The sequence below is a fragment of the Monodelphis domestica genome, chromosome 8 (assembly GCF_027887165.1).
Source record: "Monodelphis domestica isolate mMonDom1 chromosome 8, mMonDom1.pri, whole genome shotgun sequence".
Classification (NCBI taxonomy): Eukaryota; Metazoa; Chordata; class Mammalia; order Didelphimorphia; family Didelphidae; genus Monodelphis; species Monodelphis domestica.
In genome coordinates this window covers 6307605-6329131 of record NC_077234.1, presented here as the reverse complement: position 1 = coordinate 6329131, position 21527 = coordinate 6307605, and the positions used below count along the sequence as shown (strand labels likewise).

Sequence of the window (21527 nt, the reverse complement as noted above, 5' to 3'; positions counted from 1 at the left end):
AACAGGGACAAAAAGGTATACACATTCTTTTCAGCAGCAAATGGTACATTGACAAAGATTGACCATATATTAGGCCATAAAACCATGGCATACAAATGCAGAAAAGCAGAAATAATAAATGCAAACTTTTCAGATCATAAGGAAATAAAAATACTGATCAGTTAGGGTACATGGAGAGCCAAATCAAAAATTATTTGGAAATTAAATAATATGATTCTCCAAAATCAGATAGTTAGAGAACAAATTATAGAAACAATTAATAATTTCATTGAAGAAAATGATTATGATGAGAAATCCTTTCAAACTCTATGGGATGCAGCCAAAGCAGTGATCAGGGAAAAATTTATATCCTTGAGTTCATATATTAACTAATTAGGGAGGGCAGAGATTAATGAATTGGACATGCAAATCAAAAAAACTTGAAATAGAACAAATCAAACCCCCCCCCAGAAGAAAAACAAATTAGAGGTCCTAAAAATTAGGGAGAATTTAATAAAATCAAAAGTGATAGAACTATTGAATTAATAAATAAGACTAGAAGCTGGTATTTTGAAAAAACAAACAAACAAAATATACAAAGTACTGATCAATCTAATAAGAAATAAGAAAAAAGAAAACCAAATTAACAGTATGAGGGGTGGAAAGGGAGAACTCACCTCCAATGAAAGGAAATTAAGGCAATCATTAAAAACTATTTTGCCCAATAATATGGTAATAAATATGGCAATCTAGTTGATATGGATGAATATCTACAAAAATATAAATTGCCTAGATTTACAGAAGAAGAAATAGAATTCTTAAATAATCCCATATCAGAAAAAGAAATCAAACAGGCCATCAAAGAACTCCCTAAGTAAAAATTACCAGGACCAGATGGATTCACAAGTGAGCTCTATCAAACATTCAAAGAACAGCTAATACCTAAGCAATACAAACTGCTTGACACAATAAGAAAAGAGGGAGTTCTAACAAATTCCTTTTACAACACAAATATGGTACTGAATCCATAGCCAGGCAGGTCAAAAATGGAGAAAGAAAACTACAGACCAATCTCCTTAATGAACATAGATGCAAAATTTTTAAATAGGATACTAGCAAAAAGACTCCAACAAGCCATCATGAAGGTTATTCACTAAGATCAGATTGGATTTATACCAGGAATGCAAAGATAGTTCAATATCAGGAAAACCATCCACATAATTGACCATTTCAACAAGTAAACCAACAAAAATCATAAGATTATCTCAACAGATGCAGGAAAAGCCTTTGACAAAATACAACACTCATTCCTATTGAAAACACTAGAAAGTATAGGAATAGAAGGGTCTTCCTACAAATAATAAACAGTATCTATCTAAAACCATCAGCCAACATTATATGCAATGGGGATAAACTAGATGCATTTCCAGTAAGATCAGGAGTGAAAAAAGGATGACAATTATCACCTCTATTATTTAACATTGTACTAGAAACACTAGCAGTAGCAATTAGAGAAGAAAAAGAAAGAGAAGCTATTAAAATTGGAAATTAAGAGACCAAGCTATCACTCTTTGCAGATGATACAATGTGCTACTTAAAGAATACCAGAGAATCGGCTAAAAAGCTAGTGGAAATAATCAACAAGTTTAGCAAAGTTGCAGGATACAAAATAAACCCATAGAAGTCATCAGCATTTCTATATATCTCCAACACAGCTCAGTAGCAAAAACTAGAAAGAGAAATCCCATTCAAAATCACCTTAGACAAAATAAAATACCTAGGAATCTATCTCACGAGACAAACACAGGAACTATATGAACACAACTACAAAACACTCTCCACACAACTAAAACTAGACTTGAGCAATTGGAAAAACCTTAACTGCTCATGGATAGGATGAGCCAATATAATAAAAATGACCATCCTACCCAAACTTATTTATCTATTTAGTGTCATACCCATTGAACTCCCAAAAAATTTTCTTTACTGATTTAGGAAAAAAAAAAAGAAAACAAAGTTCATTTGGAGTAACAAAAGATCAAGGATATCCAGGGAAATAATGAAAAAAATACAAATGATGTGGGCCTTGCAGTCCCAGACCTTAAACTATATTACAAAGCAGCAGTCATCAAAACAATTTCGTACTGGCTAAGAGACAGAAAGGAGGATCAGTGGAATAGACTGGGGGCAAGCAACCTCAGCAAGACAGTATACGATAAACCCAAATATCCCAACTTTTGGGACAAAAATTCACTATCCGATAAAAACTGCTGGGAAAATTGGAAGATGGTGTGGGAGAGATTAGGAATAGATCAACCCCTCACACCCTACACCAAGATAAATTCAAAATTCAAATAGTGAATGACTTAAACATAAAGAAGGGAACCTTAAGTAAATTGGGTAAACACAGAATAGTATACATGTCAGACCTTTGGGAGGGGAAAGACTTTAAAACCAAGCAAGACATAGAAAGAATCACAAAATGTAAAATAAATAATTTTGACTACATCAAATTAAAAAGCTTTTGTACAAACAAAACCAATGTAACTTAAATCAGAAGGGAAACAACTAATTGGGAAAAAATCTTCATAGAAACCTCTGACAAAAGTTTAATTACTCAAATTTATAAAGAGCTAAATCAATTGTACAAAAAACCAAGCCATTCTCCAATTGATAAATGGGCAAGGGACATGGATAGGCAGTTCTCAGATAAAGAAATCAAAACTATTAATAAGCACATGAAGAAGTGTTCTAAATCTCTTATGATCAGAGAGATGCAAATCAAAACAACTCTGAGGTATCACCTCACACCTAGCAGATTGGCTAACATGATAGCAAAGGAAAGTAATGAATGCTGGAGGGGATGTGGCAAAGTAGGGACATTAATTCATTTCTGGTGGAGTTGTGAACTGATCCAACCATTCAGGCAATTTGTAACTATACCCAAAGGGTGACAAAAGAATGTCTACCCTTTGATCCAGCCATAGCACTGCTGGGTCTGTACCCCAGAGATAATGGAGAAAAAGACTTGTATAAGAATATTCATAGCTGCGCTCTTTGTGGTAGCCAAAAATTGGAAAATGAGGGGATGCCCATCAATTTGGGAATGGATGAACAAATTGTGGTATGTGTTGGTGATGGAATACTATTGTGCAAAAAGGAATAATAAAGTGGAGGGATTCCATGGGAACTGGAACAACCGCCAGGAAGTGATGCAGAGAGAGAGGAGCAGAACCAGGAGAACAATGTACACAGAGACTGATACACTGTGGTACAATTGAATGTAATGGACTTCTCCATTAGTGGCAATGCAATGACCCTGAACAATCTGGAAGGATCTATGAGAAAAAACACTATCCACATGCAGAGGAAAAACGGTGGGAGTAAAAACAATGAAGAAAAACAACTGCTTGACTACAGGCGTAAAGGGGATATGATTGGGGAGGTAGACTCCAAATGAACATCCTAGTGCAAATACCAACAACATGGAAATGGGTTTGGATCAAGGACACATGTAATACCCAGTGGAATTGCACATTAGCTATGGGAGGGGTGGTGGGATGAGAGGAAGGAATAGAAAATGATTTTTGTATGCAAGGAATAATGTTTGAAATTAACCAAATAAAAAATAATGTTAATAAAAAAAGAAATCTGTAATGTCATCACTAATTTCATAATAACATTCATATGTTTTAATTTCTAGGATGCTAAATTTTAAAAGGTATAATGCACATAAACAAAAGCTCACTCGGAGTCCTATATAGTTCTTTAAATCCTTACACTTCATCTTGGAATCAATATTAAATATCAGTTCCAAAGCAGAAGTGTGGTAAGGCCTAGGAAACTGGGGTGATGTGACTTGCACAGGGTCACACAGTCAGGAAGTGACTGAGAACAGATTTGAACCCAGAGCCTCCCATTTCTAAGCATTGTGCTCAATGCTCTGATCTTCCCAGTTGCTTTATCCTCAATATTTTTTATAATGTAAAAGGATCTTAAGGCACAAAAGTTTGAGAAAGCTGATTTAAGACAATATTTTTTATTGCCACATCTCCATGAAAGTCAAGAATCATAGGATTACTGGTGGATAACTGAAAGAGTTTGAAATTATCAAACCAATTCCTCTCATTTTATATATGCAGAGATAGAGGTCCAGCAAAGCTGAGGACTTAACCATACTCTCATTGCTTATAAATGTCCAAGGCAGGATTTAAAACCACATCTTCCTCATACTAATTTCAGTATTAGCTAAACTATGCAATATTATATTTAATAGGGAAAAAAGTTTTTACTGTTTGAAGTCTTTTCAGGAATTTTCTGACTCCTTGTTGCAATAACAAGCTTTAAATTATGGAACCTTTCTATAAAATCTTATAGTCAGCACTTTTTTCTTCCTTCATTTCCCACTTTTTAAACATCAATAGTTTACACAAATAGATCAAGTTGGAGCTTATATACTCATTCTACTTAGGCTTTTAATTTGGGTTTTCATTTTTATCTCTGCCACATAAAATATCTTCAGTTAACATATTGCTTCTGTGATAATAAGAACCCTCTAGCTGTAGATGATACCCTCATCAGTAAAAACTAAAGTAAAAGGAGATAGCTATTAACTATTTTTGTTTGTAGATGCATAAACAGAGGAGAACTAAGGGTATTATTTCCAATGTTTCTTGAGGGGAAAAGGGGAAAAATCAGAAGTGCTTTCCAATAAAAGATCCTAATTTGTTTCATTTAAAAGATTCTACAGAAATCAGTTTCCATGATTTCGGTTTTGTATTTTTATGGACACTGATATTCAGTCTTAAGAAAAACACAGGAAAAAAGATTAACAAAGAAGATTCTTGGGTAGACATGGTATTTGTCTTGAAATACCCAGGTTATAAAATATGTAACATATGGAATCATTATAAATAGATAGAAATAGACAGATATATGTGTAAAGATAGATGTGTATAAATAATATGTACATATATACACATACATCTATATAAATATGTATGTGTATATATATATATGTATGTGTATATATGTAAATAGATGTATGTGTATATATTACCATTACTAAGGTAAGATGAATATATGTATCTATGTACATGTGATTATTTTTGTGGTTTTGTGCTTCATCTTTCATTTTCTTTAAAAAAATACTTATTTTCTGTCTTAGTAAGAACTCTATGGTAGAAGGACAAGGGCTAAGTAAATAGGGTTAAGTGACTTTCCCACAATCACACAGCCAAGGAGTATCTGAGGTCAAATTTCAATTTAATTCCTCCTGATTTCAGATTTGTGTCTCTATTCACTGCATTACCTACCTGCCCCTTCATCCTTCATTTTCAGAAAATACCAATAACATCACAATGGGTGATGTCTTGATTTGAGCATGCATTGGATTTTAATGAGGCAGAGTTGAACAAATTATCAGCCTCACTCTCTCTTCCAGAGTCACTGAGGCATATCCAATGGTAAGATAATATAGAATAGCTTGTGACAACTTGGGATGTTGTGTTTGACCTTGTTGTCGTTGACATTTTACCAAGTTCTAATTACTCCACAGCATATGCTTCAGATACCTTGATGATCATTGGAACAAACGGTTCTCATCTACCCATTCTGTCAGGAGAAGTCTTCACAGGCTTGGTATCCCCCTAGACCACCAATCTATCTCCTTAGATCACTAATGGGTTTAAAGCCTATAGAATATCCACAACCTGATTTAGTCCATCTGCCAAGATAAGTTTATATGCTACAGCTTCTTGGAACCACAGATAAAATTTGGTGACAGGTAAACAACAAAAGTGAATGGGTCACCCTAAAAAGGTCTTGGCAAGACTTCTCTCTAGAGGAAATATTCCTCTTTGAACCTCCAACATTATTCAGACTGGTATGACTTCTTGAACTAAGGACTGTTTTTTCTGGAGTAGAACTGAATTGTTGATCTCGTTTAAGGATCAGATATAATTTTTAGGTACTGATGATATTTATTTCAATGTCTCTTCATGTCTCTGATTTGTATCTTGTTTAAAGGACATAGTTGTGTTTGGAATATTTCCTCTTTAATGAAAACTAGAGTAAACAAGTTGAAAGTTTTGATAGTTCCATTAATTTCTACATGGAATAATATCATCATCATCATCATCATTATCATCATCATCATCATCTAGGCTGATGAAAGAAAATTATTGTAGATAATCCACAAAAAAATCACATAAAAAGCAATTAAACCAAGTGATTATTTTTATATTAATTCATTTACTAAAAAAAGCATTATGTATTGACTTCATACAATGGTCAGTGAAATGCACCATAAGTGATATAAAGATGAATAAAACAGAAGAATTTTCCCTAGAATTATTGATGGTCTACTAGTGCAGAAATTCTACATGGATAACTACAGGACAAGAAAGTATACAACAAACAGTGTAGGAGAGAGTCAAAACATATTGTGATTCAGTAGAAACAGTAATAATTTCTAGTTATGATTTGGTGAAGAACACAGTAATCTGAAAGATCCTTCAAAAATTCAATACAGTAAAAGCACAAAGATAATAATGTACAATTTAGCTTGATCCTAGGAAGCAATGGGAAATCAATCTAAAAAAAGCAGGTTTGGGCCATGTTGTTAAGATCTTTGGAAGACAGGGAGAAAGGGACAAAAATGTTTCAGTGGACAATTTGTGCCAGATACTGTGCTAAGTGATTTTTAAAAGTTATCTCATTTGATCCACCAAACACATCTATAAAGTAAGTGCTGTTATGATTCCCATTTTTTTTTGTATGAGTAAAACTGATGGAGACAAAGGTAAAATAACTTGCGTAGGGCCAAACGGCTAATTGTCTGAGACCAGATTTGAACACAAGTCTTCCTGACTCTAAGTCCCACACTCTATCAACTTTACTACACAATATCTAGGCAGATAAAGGCATGGTGAATTTGAATTGTAGATGAAAGAAAGTAGAGGAGTTGCATGATCCCATCTCTTATCTATAAAAAATGATGGAATTTTGCAGTATGGATAGAAAGAGTCAAATCCCAGAAATAGGGATGACTTTTTGTAGGCTGGTGTCCTCAGTTAATGAAGGCTTTATCTGAAGTGGTTGAAATGGGAATGAAAAAAAAAGAGTGATCTGAGGCCATATTAAATTCAGTGGACAAACAAATCAGTGCCAGTATTCAAATGAATGGATGAAGGAAGTAACTCCACAGGAAACTTCCAGTTGTAGAGTGAATTGAGAATTAGTGGAAGAAGACATAGGAAGACATGCCATCCAATAGTCTTTTGTGCTAGCAAGAGCAATTACAGTAGATCCTGCATTAGTAACTCATAGAGCCACAAAAAACATCCAGAGTCCAGAGTCCCTCATGTGTACCCTAAAAAAAAAAACTGGTAAATGCGCCAGACATGGTTGTGTCTTATACACCACAGGAAACTCAATCCTTCTTTTTGCCTTTTTTCATATACATAGCCCCTAGCATAGAGTCTGAAACAAAGGGAATACACAATAAATATTTATTGACTGACTAATGTAAGTCAGTTTCTAAACCAAAGGAATTGTGGAATGGAAAAAGCCTGGCAGCATCCTGGTGGTATCCCTAATCATCTTTTTTGTTTTTTGTTTGTTTTTTGTTTTGTGCAAAATACTCTGAGAGGCTGGGACTCAGGAAATAAAGTCTTGCTGCAAAGCAGTTGTCACATCTCTGGAAGGGATCTGTAGAATCCAAGGGAAGCTAATGATAAATAGTAAATGAAATATAACATGAGAAACTTAGTGTATTGATCTGTGACTAACTTGTCATAAGTAATGAAGTTAGCCCAGAGGTATGGCTGATATCCCCTACAAAGAATCATTGCCAGGGAAGAATTTTTAGTATTGAGAATGGAATGTAGATTTCAGGGAGAGGGAATAATAGATATTAATCATAGGAATAGATTAATATACATTTCCCCACCATGTGTAAATAAAATACAAAGTAAGTCAGCATCAAAAGAGACAATATTTGTAAAATACTTTGCAAATGTTAAAGTGTTTTATAAATACCAGCTATTATTTCAGGGGAACACTAAGCATGTCACTACTAAGAAACTTGCTGATGACCCCTATCAGTGTATATGGATGAAATACTGATCCCACAGCAGTAAACTCATGAGCACCAGTCTTCAATTCAGGGTGTTCAAAAATTAGGATAACACAAGCATCACCACTGTAATGGGAAATTCAACAAGCCATCAGAAATCAGCTCTTTTGTCTTAAAATTATAATCTGGTGTGTCTCATCATGATTTGGGAGGCAAAATTTTGATGTCTGCTCAGTCCTCATTGATTTTCAGTTAAACACATACTTTTAAGACAATTTTTTTACAAAAAAACAACTTTTTTTTGTTGTCTGTCTTATGTTTGTAATCAAATACTAGAACCTACTGACCAGAGAGGGAAAATGAAGTGAACACAGTTCTACTTTTAAATGTTGACAGATGTTAAGACTATATGTAAGGCTAAATTTCACAATAAAAATCCAAGAGCAAACCCACTTCTCAATGTTTTCTCTGTCAAAGCAGAATATATGCTTCCAAACTTCCTGATTGTCTGAAAGCTTTGAATAAAACTAGGTTACTTAGGTGATAGATGCAAAGCCAACAGTTGTAATAGGTTATTGTCACTGCCATTGAATCAATAATATTTCTCACTTTTGCTGTGGGTTGGGACAGCCTCCCACAGGGGATGGGGTCTTGGAGGTGGGACAGTGTTGGCAGAGTGATGGATGGCACACAGCTTTCACATTCAACCCACAGCACAGAGTTCACAGGATAAACTGCTCTGCCTTGGCTGAGGCCTGGCTTTATTTTATACCCTCGTGATCACACATCTACTTGGCACACAGTTTCATTTTCAACATACATGTTTCCATACAACCTAACAACAGATGGGAAATCTAGGGAGATAGTCAATGAAACATTATTGCTAAGTGCAGGGTCAAAGGGTAGAATCAAAATGACCCAGATATAGGTTGGGAAATTCATAGCCCAGATTTGCAGAAGTTTTTATGCCTAGACAAGAGGGTCCTATCTAACTGGGTATATAAGAATCCTTAGGTTTAATTTTGTAAGTGGGATCTCCTGATAATATCCTGGGGGGACAGAGTGGGACATCTGTATTAACCCTGCAAGCATGTATTTTTCCTGGGGCTAAGTAAGAATAATAATCATAGCAATTCCAATAATAAAGGGATGTTAATAAGGAAAGTAACTTAGGGGGGTTTCAGTGGATGTTTCCATTCTTCCTGGGGGCTGCTTTGCAGTCCCCAGTTTCCATGTCTGACCATGTCATACAGTGTGGTCTTTGATGGTTCCTGGAACATTTTATGATTGAGAAAGCTTAAACGTATATTTTTGGTTTCCTCTCCAGGGGTAATTAATGTGTCACTAAAGAATGTATTTCTTTCCTCAATGGCAGCATCCTGGGATACTTGGAAACATCTTCCATCTCTATAGCCAATGGTCAAAACTATGTTCTTCCTTAATAGCTCAGATCCAGTGTCCCATATTCAATAATGCTTTCCTTAAATCCATAAGATACACCAGTTAATCCTTCTAGAAACTTTCTATTTAGATCCAGTCTATGGTTTTATATTTACATCAGAAGCTAGCTGTTTATTTCTCTTCTCCCTTATGTTAAGATCATAAGCTTTTTGAAAGCAGGAAATATATTCTTATTTAGCTTCATATTCTGACACACTGGCACAGCATCTTGCATGGGCTAGATGTTTATGAAATATTTGTTGATTTGACTTGAGTTGAATAGCAATATATCTATTTTAGATTTCTGTTAAAGACTCTTAGGGTTCTGAAGAAGAAGCACTACAAATAGTATATTTCCTCTCATAAATTACCTAAGATCCTTGCAATTTAAGACAAGGAGTGAGAACATAAAGGCAGTGCCCAGATACCACAAAATGTGTCAGCCATCTTACTCATTTCCCAGATACCATGTTGGAATATGTTCAAATAGGCAATGAGTTTCAAAAAGCTCCCTAGTGGAATGTCAAAATAACACCTAAGAGATTGGTTTATTTCCTCATTATCCCAAAGGGTAATTGAATATACCTTAGAATGCCTCTGTAAAACTTGAAGATGAGGAGTTTTATAAGAATCATAAAGAAGTTTATGCCCTGAAGGTGCAAATAGTTCCCAAAATTAGCAATAACACCCTCTATAATCAGGCAAAGAGGTGGCCCCACAGAGAAAATCCAAGTTGGAGGGGGGTCAAAAATGAGAAGAGTGATTTTCTTCCAAAGATTTGTGAAGTAGAGCAACTCAATAGCATGAGTGACAATACCCCTTCATCTAAATGATTCTTTCAACCCCTCCCTCTTTGAACTTGTAGTGTTTATGATCTCAATTATCATCATTCACAAACAATAATAATAGTTGACAGCCCTATAATTCTTTAAAGTTCACAAAGCACTTCAAACTTACTATCTTATTGGTATCTCACAACTACCTTAGGAGCTTTATGAGGGATTTACTAGAAGTATTACTTTCTCCATTTCACAGATGAGGAAACTGATGCAGAGAAAGGAAGTTAGATCCCAGATTTGAAATTCAGACAGATTGACTCTAATTCTTACATTTGATTCATTAGGCAATGCTGCCTCTCTACTATTTATTAAGTGCTCGATATATAGATGGTATATTATCAAATACAACTACCGATTTTAGTATTATACTTCTGCCTAGATACTTTAGCATCTTTAACTAGATGGGAAAGCACTTAAGGTGAGGAGCTAAGTCTCCCAAATACTATTTTAGGTACATAGTAAGTATTGAATACTTATATTTGAAAATTCATATGGTATAATTTCCTTGAGATCAGGGGCTGTTTCTTTATTGTCTTTGTATTCCCAGAGGCTGATACTTAGAAGGTTCCATGAGTGACTGGTTGAAATGTACTTGCTTGGCTATTGGCTTTCTCTATGAGTGGGAAACAAAATAATTTAGTTATCTAACATTAGCATCCTGATATATTAAAGGAATGGGCTCTTCCAGATGACCCTGTTGGGGGCTTCCATTCCATGGCTCTATCATTTTATGGCTGCTTCATGGGAAGTGCTCTTTGAATTAAACCTTGCAATTAGCTAAGGATTCTAATGTTGAAGTGATGAGAAAGAGAAATGCAGGCACAACAAACAATTCATGCAAGGGCAAGGAAGAAGAAATGATATGCAAGAGAAAGAAAACTTGGACCTATAAGACCTTTTCAGTAGTATGAAATGGTGTCCTTCATAGAAATAGTTCACAAAAGCCTATACGTGTTCTTCCTAGATTTTCATCGCAGATGCTCAGGTTCATTAATAAGTTGCATTTTCATAAGGATTTTTAATTAATAAAATGATAATAATTAGCAATTCTATAGCATTTTAAAAAATTTAGAGCACTACACATATTTTACCTCATTTGGTCCTCACAACAACCTTGGGAAGTAGGTGCTATTATTAATCCCCATTTTACAGACAAAACTGAAGTATACAATAGGACTTCCCCAGGATCACATAGCTAAATATTTGAGGTGAAATTGGAACTTCATCAGGTCTTCCTGAATTCAAGTCTTTCACTTTACTCACTCAGCCACCTTTATTGTGGCTAGAGTGAAAAGAAAATCCATAGGTTATTAGATAGTGATGTCTTCTTGATTACTTTTTAATAGCATCATCTATTAGTATTTCCCTTTTTTGTGTTTCTCAAAACTATAGAATTATAGAATATTAAATTGACATAAAAATCAGCAGTTATCTCATGCAATCTATACACCAAAGAATCGCCACTAAAGTATACTTGACAAATAGTTTTCCAGTATCTTTTTGAATACTTGTATTTCAGAGAACCTCTCCCTGCCTCCCACATTAACCTGTTGCACATTTGAAAAGCTCTAAATTACTCATTTGTTTTTTTAATGAATCAAAATCTGTCTATTTGCAATTTCTATCAATTGTTGTTAGGTTTTTTTTTTCCCTCTTCACCAAATAGAACAAGTCTAATGTCTCTTCCTCAGGGCAGTCTTTGAGATATTCCCTCCCTGAGATATCTTGTAATAAGATCCTGTTAATGCTTTAAAGATGGTGTCATGTCTAGCATGGATTTCTGCAGTGCATATTCACTCAATTTCAGTTGTCCTGCCCAAGTCAACTTTCTAAGTGCCATTTTTATTTCTTAAATAGCACATTGGGGATGAAAGTATTGGATTCCAAATGTGGTAGTTTAACAGTCATTTAGATAAACATGGATAATTAAAGAAATACCAACTAAACTGTTCCACTTTCCATGTATTTGTTTTCCTGCCAGATTCATCTATTTGTCTCTTGGGATAATGTGGCTGTTAGGTCTTAGGCCAAGCTTTCCCTCAACTTGTTTTCATGTCCAATGATTTTTATTGTTTTATGAGGTGATAGAACTCGTAATCTTCTCCCATTCTCCTCTGTAGTGTTTAACAAATGATTTTGTATTCTAAATGAATGTTGCTGTTGGCTGCCATGACTCTCTGTTTGGCAAGCAGATCATTTGTTGAGTAAGAGGACTGTTAGTTTTTTTTTTTTTTGGGGGGGAGCATCTTATTTTTCATGAATGCTTGATATTGGCTAAACTTTTTCAAGAATAAGTAATAATTAAGATCAACACCTTTACCTTTTCCGTTTCCTATTTTTTAATTGATATTGCAGTCATATAGTATATTTTCATCATTCTCCTTTTCTTCCATTTTGATCATTCTGAATACTTACTTTAACCACAAATGATATGACCATACTCAGAAAATTATCTATTTGTATATGACTTTTAAATCTATAACTAGTTTTTTTCTATTAAAGTTAATTTCATTTTTTCTGAGGTCCCTCACTGCTCACAATGTCCAGGGCTTTCTGATACTTAGGGAATAACAAATTGATTACATTTGGGCATAAAACTCAACAATCTAGTAACCTTTCCCCTTTTTAGTTTCTTGACCCTGTACCACATTTATATTATATTTTTGACTTTTATCTCCTATGCTTAGCTCTCATCTAAATTCATCAATTCTCAAAGTATATGCTGATTTTATTTGAAATAGATTAATTTCTTAGAAATTCACATTCTCTTCATCCTCTGTAGCAGATTTGGGGAGTGTTACTTCAGTGGTGATCTTTTGTCTATGTTCATCATGCATTCTGCAAAGCAGGATGACCAGGTATCCCCTTGAATTATTTTCCTTGCTGACTTAAAAGTCCCAATGAAACCAGCTCTTCCAAGACTTTTGTTTGCCTTTCTAAGGAAACTCTGCTTATGACCCTTCCATTTATGTAAACCTTTATTTCTTCTACAGACTCCGTTTCTCAAGAGAAGACCAATACTGATGTAGTTCAATTGTCTCAAGAGTAATGGTGATTGATTTGTCATTTGACAAAGACTTTGCATTCAGAATGTCTTTAGGTAATTTAATACTTAAAGATAATCTAAAAGTAATGTTTGACTTATTTAGCATTCTCTTCCTAATTCCTACCAATGTAGCAACATAACTGAACAAGTACATGGGGTCACACAAACTAGGAAATTATTTTTACAGTCTTATTTTTTTTTTCAAAAGGTCAGAAAGAAATTGGCTTCTGGTGATCAACCTGCCATACTTATGACTGTTGCATTAACTTTTGTTTATCAAATTGCCTTCATGGAGTCTATTCCCCTTGGTAAAAGCTGCTAGAGATTAAGATTAGTTGCAGAAGCTTTCCATATCCAATATTATTCCCATGCCATAATAAGGCATCAAAGGAAGGTCTTATCACCAAGAATTATGATTAATATTAGGAGTAATTATATCATATATTTAAATTGTATTTTTAGTTAATATGTCCACAGCTCATAACCAAAAGATATCATCATCATTGCTTTATATGTTGTAATCATGAGCTTTTACTTTCTTTGTCTGACAGATGAGGTAATTCCCCCTTAGAATTATAATTTATGCATTCAAGATGAAGAAGCTAATGAGTAAGAATTTTGGACTCTAATCATTAATTCATCTCTAATCTTTAATTCATTTAGTTTGCATACTAATCTTTAATGTCCTTTTTGATGCATCAAAGTTTGGCCATTCCAGTTGTCAAATGGGTTTTCACTATAGTCTGTGAGTGCTCAGGAATTTTGAAAATTAATCCTGACATAAATTCTAAAAACTAATCTATCAAGGGGATCCATGCTAAATGATAAAGCATAAGACATGGATTCTCAGAATTGAAAGGGATTTGGGGGATAATTTAGTCCAACTTACAACTATATATGAATACCCTCTGTAACCAATGCAACAACTGATCAGTCAAGCTCTGGTAAAAGACTGTAGTGAGAGGGAACTCTCTTTCTTCCAAAATGCATCCCATTCTACTTTTAGATAGCTATAATTTGGAGGAAGCTTTTTTCCCCTTTTGTCAAGCCTAAATTTCCCCTGTGAAATCAGAGGATTATTGTTATTTACTTCTCACCCTGACCACTCCACATCACCTCAATTTCAGCACCTATAATGGGAAATTAGTGAATTTGAAAATCCTGGTGCTGTTCCATTCTAACTCTACATTCCTAAGTTTAATGCTTTCTGTTTTATTAATGGTATTACCTAGGATGGAGAGGAGAGCACTGAAATAATCTTCCAAATAGTCATGATTTTGAATATATCATGTGGTAATAATGAGTAAACGAAAGCAGACAAGTTTGGTAAGGAAATGAGAGAGAACACTTGTTTCCATTTTAAACTCATTTGGGTGAACAGAATTATTTCAGTATCGGTGAGACTTCAAGGGGGATTAAAAGACCATATTTTAAGTGTATGTTATGTTTCCCTAACAATGACATACATAAAGGATATCATTGAGGAAAAAAATGAACAGAAAAGTTTGTGTACTGATAAGTTCATCTAAACATGGTGCCTCAGTCAGACCTACAGAATTTCAAAAGACAAAGAGGAATGCTTCTAATATATTGGTTAGTTATTTGAGATCTGATTGATAGGAGAATCTGAGCAAGAAAGAGGTGAGATAGATGATATACTTAAATTTATATCAAAGGCACTGTGGAGCCATTTAATTATTGAAAGACTGGCAAAAAAAAAAGAATAAATCAGCTATTAAGGAACAACTAATTCCAAAGAAAATGCTTTCTTCATCCTATGGTGGCTAGGTTTTATGCTCAAGATACAAGTGCTAGAATGTCTTTTATTAGAGTAGTCCAGTAGTTAGGATTTTCCAAGTTTGCTTCAGCTTATTCTCCTTTTATACCATGTTTTAGAAGCCAAATTAGTATTCAGGAAAGTCTTCACTCTTCCCTTTCTCTCTCAAGGGGTGATGATTTCAGCACACATGAATTACAATATTTAAGTTTAAAAACAGAAAAATGGTAATTTTAGCAATTGCAGAGAAGCCTTTCTCATTCTCTAGTTAGCAAGTCTAAGCCTGGAATTTTCCTTGAAATAATCCATCATACCTAGTTAGACTGATCTGTCAACTTATGTGATAGGTCACTAAGAAGCATTGGAATAAGTCAAACTCTCAAAGTGCCTTATGAGGAAACATTATTGACTTTTATGCTTTCACCAGGGCAATTGCTATTTCTACAGTCAAAAATTGCTAAATACTTTCCCAATGTCCTATACCATATGCATATGTATTTAGGGTCCATTTTTTTTTCCAGTGGTCAGAGTTGTGGATGGAGGAGTTAATTGTGAGCAACTGTTTCTGGAGCTTAACTTACTTGCAAGCACAGTGAAATCTTCTGACATGGGACCAACTTGTAAAAATAACTTGGACCTTTTAAATAGGTCTGTATAATAATTTATAGGCATGAGATTAAAAACCCATAGAGTGCTTCAGAAATGTATTTAGGTAAGGCCTATTTCCAGGAAAATCACATCATGTATGTCTGAGAGTTAAAATGGTGTGTAAAACTCTCCAAGCAATAGCTTACTGACTTGAAGTCTGGAAGTCACCATAAAATTTTTGCCTCCTTAACATATGCTTCAATACTTCAAGTATCCAAGATTTTGTTGTGCTGGCTCTTCTTTCCGCCAGTGCAGATCACAAACCATCTGTGGCTTATGAGACAGTCTTGATAAGTCGCTGTGGACAACAAATTTATCACTTCCTGGCCTAGAGAGTAATGAACTTGATGCAATTTAGTTGGTTGTTCAAATTGTTTATTGTTGTGACCAAAGACTTCCAGAGGACATGATAAATGACTACAAATACCTGATGGATTATCATTCAGTAAAAGGGTTAAACTTATTCAGTTTTCTTTTAGAGAACAAAATTAGAAGTGTCATTATTACCTTCACTAAGACCAATTTTAAAATATAAAGAAAATCTTGTTGACATTTTAAATAAAATTGGCTAGTATTGAAGGTAATAGTTTCTCTGAAAGTCTTTTAAGCAATGGATTGGTGACCATTTGCAATGCCTGTCAGAGAGACCCTTGTTTAGATGCTAGTTGATTTCTAATGACCTCTGAGACCTTTTTTTTCCTCACATTCTGAGCTTCTACTTGGCATTTTACTTGGACAACTGTATAATTAAAATTAGGTTTCTAGTATTAAAGTATTATATATTTTAGAGATTTATTTAAAGATTAAGAATTAAAGAAAATACAAAATAAGAAAGCACGTGTCTAGGCCCAGAGCACCCATTCACAATCACTCACCCTACATCCTGCCTGGTAGAGCCGCATGTGCCCAGACATGGAAGCCCAGCGATCGAGTAGGCAGACACAGTCAGTTTAAATAGCCATTGTGTTCTCAAACCCAAGTGAGATTCAGGGAGATTAGAGGGCAATCTGGGAACTAGCAAGGACTTCTGGAGATTGAAGTCCAGAGTTCAAATTTCCATTTTTACATTTCCTTGTATGATTGTTTGGGAAGAAGAATTTCCCCAAAGGATTATGAAAACATAATCAACTTAAAGATTACAATAATTTGAGGATAAGAGGAATAAAGAAGAAAACCAATAATTGCTGGACACAATGACAAAAAGCCATTTAGGGGGCAGTCCCCTTTGTCATGAAAGTATAGATACAAATAAATGTTTAATCAACCACACCCAAAGTTCATTCTTGATCTTCTTGTGCAGCTTGTGGTCTGGAGGCATCTTCATGGTGTCTTCTCCAACAGTTCAGTTTCTGGATTCTGAGAGGTATCATCTTTCTTTACCTAAAATTCTTCTTAAGATGAATTTAAACTTTTCAATTTAAAATAATATTTTTTACATTTCCCCGTGAAGAGGGTGATTGAAAAAACACAGGATCACTTAGGGATGCATGGCTGAGGTATGAGGTATATGAATCAATTGGTAAGAGAAATTAAAAAGACATCAGAAAAATCCAAATAAAAAAGATAATTTCTAGATGAAAATATAGACTATCAAAGTGTTATGTGTAAAAAATTCTAAGTAAAGAAAAAAATAAATCTATAACAGGTCCTTGAATCAGAGCCCAATTAAAATGATCTAAGTAATGATGCATTTACCCAGTCAGTAGCCAGGACTACAGAAAGTTTGCCACATTATGAAAGACAGAAAAGGGACCAGAGTATAGGAGTCAAGTTTGGGGATACTTGTCTATATTTTCAGAGTGAGTGTGGACACAAGAAAAGCCTATGTCTTAACAAATGTTAAACATAGCAACCATGAGTCTTCACACTAGGTTCAAGTCCTTTGTATTGTCTTGGAAGTGCATCAATCCATCCTGGATTTCTTTATCTTTGGCCCTATGCAATGGGTCTTTTGTGTATATGTTGTCCTGGAATCAGACAGAATTATTAAGTAAAGTCCCATAAATTTTTTAAAGCTATCAGTGGCATCATTTTTATAGTCTCAAGCTTTTGGGGCATTCATTAGTATTATAGAAAATTATTTTTAAACTTATATTACTGCAAAATCAGAAAGTTGAAGAAAACCTTAATACTGGTGACATGTGATTCAAATATAAAAAGGAGAGAAAAAATTAAAAAAAAACTGAAATAGTATATTGCACATGCAAGAAAAGTATAATAAGAGTTTTTTAATTAAAAAATATAGCTTATAATCATTGACACACTGTGTCAGCTAAGAAAATATTGAATACAAGGCTATCTCACCAAAAATGTGATGCATTTCCTCTTCATATCTGGCCATGATCCACTGTGAATTTCACAAAGTAACAGTATTTTTTTATAAAGAACAGTAGTATCAATATGTAGATATCAGTACCCCCAAAATTCTCAATAGCCCAGTTAATTCCAATAACAAACAAACCCACTATCATATTTCTCATAAGTAGCTGTGTGACATTTAAAGAAAATGGATACTTGTCACAAGTTTTTACAGACATAGCAAATCTTTCAACCTTGGTAAACATATTTTTAAACAAAGTAAAACTCATTTTGGGTTTAGAACAACATCAAGAATCTAGATATCATTCTGGTGGAAGTTAAGTAGTGAGCTGAAGAGTTATAAATGAGAGGTGCTCCTTTTTGGAGGCTTTTTAGGGGTACAAATGCCCTGTCAGAAATTAACTGCCCAACTTCTATTCACATTTTTAGAAATGCGGGAGTTGGGGTATTTCACTTCAGCTACTAGAATGGGCCTTACCTCGTGTTAGGGGCAGGCAAAAATGACCAGATAGTGTTAAGAAAAATTCTAAAAATCATGTCTAAAGAACCCTTAAAATCAATTGAGATATTTAGCACATTAAATTTTCCAAAGGTTGTTATAGCAATTTTTCTGATGGAGTCCATCTATCCTCTATGTGACAATTTACAAAGTCAAAAGTAGAAAAGCTGTTTTTTATATGGGCTTACTCAATATTTGTTCAGTATAGTTATAGGGGAAATGCAACCAAATTTAACAGTAGTTAAAACCCAGTACATTAAAATGATTCAGTATAACAGAATAGTATGGAATGCAGTAATATATGAACTTAAAATCACAAAGTTAAATCTTAAACAAAACAATCAGCAAATGCAATAGAATACAGAGATTTTTTTTATAAAAAATTGGAGTCTGAAATGCCTTAAAAATATAACCTTCAATCTCTTTAAAGTTCCTTGGATTTTTATCCATTTAGATGCCTATTATCAGAAGGCAGATTGGTAATGGTTAGTCAATGGGGTTTAAATGACCCCAAGTGACTTGCCCAGGGTCTGTGTGAAGTGTCTGAGGCCAGATCTGAATCCAGGACCTCCTGCCTCTAGGTCTGGCTCTTAATCCACTGAGCCACCCAGCTGTCCCCATAGTGAGGAATCTCATATTTGGCAAAAGAGTTGCAGGGAGCTGAATTTTGCCCTGGATCACATGTGAGGTAAATGAAAGAATCAATATTGTTTAAAGAGATCCTTTTAAGGTAGCCATGCTTTAAGTTCCTGTTCAGAAAAGCCTCTACCATATTTCCCTTTCTTTCTCCCCTCCTGTGATCCCCTGCCCCCAGTCCACATGGAGGCTAATCGTAGCCTAAGGAAAAATTCATTACCCCTTTTTACCAGCCATGGCAGTGAGTCCTGGGCCTGGGGCAATAAGTCATAATTGCTGGGCTGGGTGGTTCATCTGGGTCAGGATTGCAGGCAGCAGGGAAGGTGGGTTGGGGCTGGGCCTGGGGCAATGAGTGGTCTTCTCAGAGGCTAGAACTTTCTGGGGTGGATGAGTGGGTCACCAGGTGATCGAGATCTGGATCAAACAGGTCAGGATGCTGGGAACAGTAACTGAGCCAGCCGGGCCAGTGGGAAGAGCTCAAGAAAGTCTGAAGTGGATGGCTGCCGGCAGGAGCTGATCAAGATGATTTTCTAAAAAAAGCATCTTGGAGAAATGTGGCTTTAAAAAAAACAACAAACTAGGCACTAGCTATTAAAGGCTGAACTTCGTTACATTAGATCAGAAGATTGAGGGTATTTCATTTTCCGGAAGTGGTTAGCCAAACTGTATAATTAAAATTAGGTTTCTAGAAATAAGGTATTATATATTTTAGAGATTTATTTAAAGATTAAGAATTAAAGAAAATACAAAATAAAAAAGCACGTGTCTAGGCCCAGAGCACCCATTCACAACCACTCATTCTACATCCTGCCTGGTAGAGCCACATGTGCCCAGACTTGGAAACCCAAAGAGCAAGTAGGCGGATACAGTCAGTTTAAATAGCCATTGTGTTCTCAAACCCAAGTGAGATTCAGGGAGATTAGAGGACTATCTGGGAACTAGCAAGGACTTCTGGGGATTGAAGTCCGGGGTTCAAATCTCCATTTTTATACTGCTGGGTTTGAGAGACTACAAGAGAGCTTGCATCCTATTGATGTAACTATTGATAACCCAAGGTTATCTCAATTAAAAAAATGGAGGATGCCATTGAAATGTGTAAATAAAAACAAGATATTTTTCTTCCGCATCTCAAAAGAGATCAATCAATGTTATTAGTTGTTAAAATATATGTTAATACACAAAATAATTTCATGTTTTAGCCTGCTGTTATAACATAATATTTAGAAGGGAACAATGCTCACTTCATGCAGGCAAGGTTAAGACAATGAAATCTTTAAGATTAAGATTTATCCCATTTCCTGTAAGCACAAAAACACTTGTCTCCTAATATACATAAAGCTAACAAAGAGTTAGCAAATATTGAGTTCATTGTACATCATTCACCTTATCTCTGAATATTGAAAAAAGGCCCAAGTTTAAGTTAGTAGTTTTTAAGTTTAAAATAAAGGAGGAAAATCACTTCCTATCCTAGAAGGAGATCCTAAAAATCTATTACAAGGAAGATTAATCTAATGCTAATTAAGTATCTCAATATATGTAAATGGAAACTTTTGCTGTGTTTGCCTCCTTTATAATTGCAAAGTAATGAGATGTAGTGACAAGATCTCTAGCCTTGGAACACTTAGAGACCTAAGTTCTGACACTTATTCTAGACATATGACCATGAACCTATGCATTTCTTGGTAAAAATAGACATACATGTACAAAAGTCAATAAACTTTGGTTAGACTAGGTTACCTGTACATGGCACCTTGGTACTCATCATTAATTCATTCCAAAAGGCAGGTTGAATATCCAAAAGGTTGAGTACCAAATATAATATACTTTTCCTATGCATAATAAGGTAAATTGAATTAATCCATTCAAGACACTTGGAAAATCCAGATTTTATAAAGCATTATATGTATCAATGGAGTTGTATTGTACTAAATAAATATTAATAATACATAGATATAAATAAAAATAATAATTAGATTTAAAATAATTTAACTTAATTTTACCTGTATTGAAAGAAGTTCATGGCCTAAGAGGTGGGGAGGAGAAATTCTGTAGTCTGGAAGGGGAGTCTTCTTCCATAATATCTAAGGGCAAATGCCCTTCTGGAGTTTTTTTTTCTTTTTTGTTCCTGAATCCTGTGTAAGATTCACCAGGTGTAATCTTTACAATAAACCCATCCAATTATGTTTGGTTTTCTCTGCCTTACGAAATTCCTCTAAAGTGGGAAATTCTCTAGTCATTTAACAAATTTACAATTCTGCTTGTTAAAG

General features: G+C 34.6%; 1 protein-coding gene across 2 annotated transcripts in view; it reads left to right on the top strand.

The window, feature by feature from the left end:
- The first annotated feature begins 13528 nt into the window (after window positions 1–13528).
- The window catches only part of OSTN (osteocrin), a 98534-nt gene continuing 90535 nt past the window's right edge, over window positions 13529–21527 (top strand). For both annotated transcript variants that reach the window (XM_016425343.2, XM_007502456.2), the window contains exon 1: window positions 13529–13539. The gene's annotated coding sequence lies outside the window, so the exon portion shown is untranslated. The remainder of the gene's footprint in view (window positions 13540–21527) is intronic.